The following is a 6,338-nucleotide window of genomic DNA, read 5'->3' on the forward strand; positions in this document are numbered from 1 at the left end:
CTTTGGTTGGTTTAGGTCAGCTGCCTTAGTGATGTTTCTCTTCTCACTTTTTGCCCACCCCCTAGGAGGGTTAGAGGGAGGCCCGATGCTGTGCTAGCACTGCTCAGCAGTAGACACAACACTGGTGTGATAACACTGCTGTTCCAGCTACAAGTGCAGAGTACAGCACTGTATGGGCTGCTGCAGGGAAAGTACAGGATGTTGTTGCCCTCTGCCAAACTCTGAGCTAGGTGCCTCTTCAGACATACCCTTTTGCATGATGAATGTCCACACTCGTGCTGACGGCTGGTCAAAAATGATTGCCTAAACAACTCAAGAAATACAAGCTCCTCTTCCTCAATCCCAGAAGGGGCAGCCAGGATGTAAGCTGTATGTGGCATTTGGGAAGGAGAGTGTTTGGTCTGTGGCACAACCATCTCTTCTTTGTCCTAGATTTATTGTTGCTATCAGATAGTGAAAATGATATGGAAAGGTGGAAAATACATAATTCCACTTTACATTATGTAAAAGGGGATAAGTCTACCTGCCATAGTCTTAAGAAGGCATGCAGGATACCTGCCGTAGTCTTAAGAAGGCATGCAGGATGTGATCACAGGTAGTTTCTAACACAGTGCAGAAGGGGAAGGACAGAAGGATGCAGAGTTGTCAGTTGAATAATACTCATAAAAGTCCGTTAGAGCTAAACAATTACTAGGACTTCATTGTAAGGACTTATATCTGTGATGTAAACAGACTTGAGAATGATGTCAAAATACATTCTTACTGTCTGTGTAGACAAAAGCACAATTAGGTAGTTATGACTGTCCCACATGCTATATCTATACCAATCGGGTTAAGATTATGATTGTGCATTCATGGAGTACCTGAAAATACACAGTAAACTGAAATCACATGTAATATAAACATAGTTACTGAAAAGTAACAGAAAGAATTATTCAGATATCTAAATAGATAGATGCCTGAATAGGCATCTAAAACTTCAGAAAACAGTATATCAGAGACTTCCATGTAGGAAGTGAAGCATAAAGCAAGTGAAGGCAGATAATGAAGGACCTGCACAACTCTCACATAAGTTTTGAGCAACAGTATACCACTGCCACCTAAAACAGCATCTCTTCACATATTTGAATTACCACCTAACTGTGAACAGTTACCAAAAGAATACTGAGGCCCTACCTCCTCAAAATCAGACCTTTTGGAAGGCTCTCCATTTATACTCCAAAGTTGTAAGTTCCATGTCAGGTGTCAAAAATTATACACAAGAAAGCAATAAAAAATAATATGCCTAAAATATTCCAAATGGAATATTCTTGTATGCCTCAGCTATTGCTGTCCAATTTTATCTTATTGTTTCGATGTACACATTTTAAGATCTGATATAGGAGACTTATTAGCTTGAAATATGAATAAATTCATCCTTTCAGAAAGCATAATAGTTAAATTGTAGCATATTTGTTGTTAATTTTTAACATTTAGGAAGCAATTAAAAAACTAAACAACTAGATACACTGATTAACATAACATAAGCCAAGATAAACTTTACAAAGTTCATGGAAACAAAACAGAAAACGAAAAATTATTATAATAAAGTTAGTATATTACTACTGATAAGATACACAGAAAAATATCCTTTGATCACACAGTCATATGTGGTTTATGGTACATACCTTAGTTATCTATGAATAAAACATTGAGCAAGGACAGTCACTACATTTCTAATTATAGTAGAAATGTTGGAGTGCATTCAGCTGAGCCTTGATCAAAGATCATTTAATGATACTCATTCCTTCCCATCTTTTTTTTTTATTATTATTATTATTTTTATTTTTTTAATTTAAGAGCATATTAACTAACCACATATAAACTTTCTGTGTATGCTATTAGAATTGTTCTTCCCATACACTTGATCTGACTTCAAAAAAAAAGAAAGTGTAGCCTATACTAACAAGAACAATTATAGTTACAGAAAAATATATTCAATACATAATCTTCTTCTCCACATGAACTTCTGTCATCAATTATATGCATTAGCATAGTATTGAGAATCCTTTGTAGAGAGGCATACACATCAATTCAGCTTGTTACTGGTACCATCTGTGGCTGATCCTAATGAAAATAGCAGTGACTGGTGATGGTTCTGCAAAAGACTACATGTAAGATGCCTGTGTAGGACTAGGTTTTTTACTAGTTAATAATTAAATTCCTTTAGCTTAGCAAAGATCAGGAACACTGGTAATTTGCCCATTAGAAAGCTGGGGCACACCCGTTCAGAGTAATCTGGTGTTTCCCTCCTGTATGTGGTTCAAAGGACAGACAGATTTTATTTCTGTGATTAGTGTAACTTTAAAGCAGTTCTCTCATTACTGAATGGTTGAGAAGCTGAAGCGGAGAAAGTGGAGATGGAGACACACTGGAAGTGACCGTAATGAAAAGTAGTAATAAAGATATGAATGCTTTTACACTGTTCAATTTTAGCTCGTGAAGCCTTAACTAGGAGCTTATACAGCCATAAAAGTGCTTGAAAACTTAAACTGCTGTGCTGAAGTGCTGTCACCCATTACACTGAAGAATGTGTATTCATCGTGTCCATATTGCAACTACTATGTTTTTTTAACAACTCTGGACTTAAGCCACCAAAATCCCTGTCCTCTTAATCTATTTTAAATGTTGCCTCTTGCTTTTAAAATTAGAAATATGTCTCTATAGAGAGTAGAAATGAGTAGTGTAAGACCATAAGAACATACAAGATTTTGTTTGACTGTGTTGATATTCTGTTTGTTTTTTAATTTAGTATCAATATTCAAGACAGATCAAGTAAAGAGATAACATCTCTTTTTGCAAGTCTTCACTGATATTATTATCATCAACATCATCATCACCATCATTGAAAATCAATTAAACTTTTCTGTCCTCAAGTATAGAAAGCCATGGTAGTACTTCCACTGAGTTTTGGAATCAATTTATGATTAACAAATTACTGAATTATTTTACTGTGAACAGAGCAATATGCCTTTTGGATCCAGTCACTGAAATCATGGAATGATATAAATTTTCTACTATTAAGCTAATAACTCAGCTAAGGTTTTCCAATATTTATCTTTCACATTTCAAAATTTTCATATGATAATTTTGAAAAGGGGAGGTAGAACAGAATATATTTCAATCTGCATTTCAGCATTTACTTAAAACTAAACAAAGGTACATGAACAATGTTTTGTTTTGTTTTCTTTACCCCATACAGAGAAACCTAAGAATCATCTGTTCCAGTGTTTCTTTAATTTTAAATGGAGGATTACCTATTGATCTACTTTTGCAACTTTATACTTTTTTATTAAATAACAAAAAATAACCTAAACCTTGACTTTTATTTTTTTATCACTTCTTTTTCCAACCTCAATTTTGCTCATTCATATGTTGGCAAACATAAAATTCATAGAAATTGTGACTTCTTACTATATCCACTAGTATATAGATTACAGGTTGAAAAATATCCAGTCTCTCTCATGATTTTATTCCATTGAACAAAACACTGGGATCAATTACTTGCAAACTTCAGTAGTTTAAGTATGTACTGCTGCTGAAACAAACAGAATTAAACTAGCCAAACATAGGACTTTATTAAGAGTTGCCTCACTGCACAAACTCTCTATTCCAGCATTTTGGCTTGCACCGCACAAAGACCTGAGGGCAGGCAGAGGTGGTCTCCTTCTCACCCACATTTGTTATTCATTGATTTGCCAATATCAGTATCAACCTGTTCTACTCAACAAAAAAGTTGGTTTCCACCTTGAAATCTGAGACTTAATAGGCCTTCTATTATTTTTATCAGCCAATTATATCTCTGAATATTCTTGTTATCCCTAAAAATACAATATTCTTTTTAATCTTGTTACATTCTTGGCCCTTGTGATTTGGCAGTGAGTTCCACACTCTAATTACAAGTTTTATAAGTAGAGGTAATTATAGGTTGTAGGGTTTTTTTATCAGTTTTGAATGTTACCTTTTAATTTTCCCTAATGTTCCTGTGCTCATGTTAGATGACAGAGAACACAGTCATCTAATCTACTGTACCTAGACAATTATTTTACTGCATACCCTTTCTTAATCTTCTCTCTAACATAAAAAAAAAAAATCTTTCAAAAGAGATTTTTTTTCATATCCTTAGTCATTCTCATTACCCTTCCTTGATCCCACTTTAGTTCTTCAATACACTTTTTGAAATGGGGAAAACAGCTGCTGAGTTTGTGCAGTCTCCCTATGAACGCAATATGTATAACAGTGGAAGATGAGGCCCTGAGAACTCAGTTCTGTAGAGAGCCATGCTCCTTGAGTCATAAATATTAATGCTGGAGAGATTTTCCAGTCAGACTTCTCTTGGCACAATGTCACAGTATATAACATAAATTCTGCATCAAATCTGTAGCTTCTTTTCACATGTGAGTATATCTTCTTGCATCCTTTTCTTTAAATCCAGTTTCAACATGAAGTTTTCAATTTACAGAGAGCTATATTTATTCTCTGATATCCATTTCCATTTTACTTCTATAGATTGTTGCTTTGTTCCAGTTCCCACGCTGGGAAACTTCTTGTGTGAGACTTAAAGAGCTATCAAATAGGAGAAGGAAAAAAAAAAAAAAGTTACTTCTAGGCAGTGATGGTAAAAGCTTACCTCTTAACCTTCTCCTGAGCAAACAAAATGGATCAAGCTATTAAAGATTGATGTTTTAACACGTGGTTTCTTGACCTTATATTTTCCTTGAAAGCCTTACCAGTTTTTCAGCATTCTTTTGACAGTACCCCAGTACTGGTCTCAATAACACTGTACCAAAAGGGTTACATTTATTGCTTATCCTTAAATTAATACTTCCCTGTTAAAAGGTCAGCATTCAGCCCCTTAGTGTCTTCATCAGACACTTGTAAACAGGTGGTTATTTCTACAAGTAGCCTGTACCACTGCCCATCATTACCACTATCTTGTATATTCAAAGGCTATTTTTCATTTATATTATTTACATTACTTTTATCATGGAAAATCCTCCATCACAGATCAGATATTTCTACTGTTCCAAATAAAAATATGGTCTTTAACTCAAAGGTATCTTTGGATTTCTCATTTCTTCTTCCATTTCTCCAGCTTCTTAGCTGAACACATTTCACAAAGAACAAAGTATGTGGATAGGTAGATTAACCTTGACATGAGTTAAAACCTATTAATTGTTTGTGATTTCATCCTCCATCCTTCATAAAGGCTGAAACACATCATATCAGCTCACTAGTAACAGAAGTTTAAGATATTTCTCAAAGATCCAGAGTGTAGTAAAACACAATTAAACTCTTAAGGGTCATACCTTGTTTTCTGATTTATTCATACTTTGTTACTACTAAGTGCTAAATCTTGATTGTCTCAAAGGAACATTGCTTCTGCAACAATCAAATAATGATTATTTTCATAGAGCCCTTGATCCAAACAGCTAATCAGACTACTGCTAGTAACATCTACCTGTATATATTGTACATAGTCTAGTCTGAAAAACAGTAATTGTAGTTATACAAGACAAAGTGAACTTCTAGTAAAGTTTTCAAGGGCAGATTGTAAATAGATAATCTCTGCTAATACAAATGCATCATCAATGATAACATATAAGTACAAACAAAATTGTGTATCTCTGTGTGTAAAGGGGAAGCAGGAGATAATAGGTATATACTACCTAGCCAGGACACAAGAAAAAGCCTGTTTACTAATGTAGAAATATGAACTAAAGTGGAAGTTTATTCTCCTAGTGGTAGGTGTCACCTTTGACTGAATTTACTCAGTAGTTTGACTGAATAAAGGAGAAAGAATGCACCATATTGAGAAATTTAAGGTCTATTACTGCTAGAGTTGTCAACATCTTTCTCTAATCGCTCATCATTCTAATAACATTTTATTAAAAAGCAAACAAAATAAGGAGACATTATGGCTTTTTTAAGAAGCACTGGTCAAAAGGAAGGCAGTGAAGTTGCTGGAAAAGTGTCCTGCTAACCTGTCTGTAGGACCTGGCAGAGTCAGCCATATCTGTTGTTCATCCTAACTTGCAAGTAAACAGGCAGGTACAGCAGGGTCCTGCCTTAGCTGCATAGTGAACATGACTGAGGTCAGAAACAAACAAGAACCATATGGGAGATGGAAGTGAGAAGTGACAAGGAGGAACACCAAAGCATTGCCCAGCCACGCAGGGATTGAATTAAGAGGGCCAACACTTGTTTGCAGTTAAAACTGGTGAAGGATGTAAAGGATAGCAGGAACACCATTGCAGGTACATTGGCAGCAAAATGAGAGACCAAGTAAAACCTGGCCT

Source organism: Netta rufina (genome assembly GCF_964035555.1).
Source record: "Netta rufina genome assembly, chromosome: 1".
In the NCBI taxonomy this organism is placed as follows: domain Eukaryota; kingdom Metazoa; phylum Chordata; class Aves; order Anseriformes; family Anatidae; genus Netta; species Netta rufina.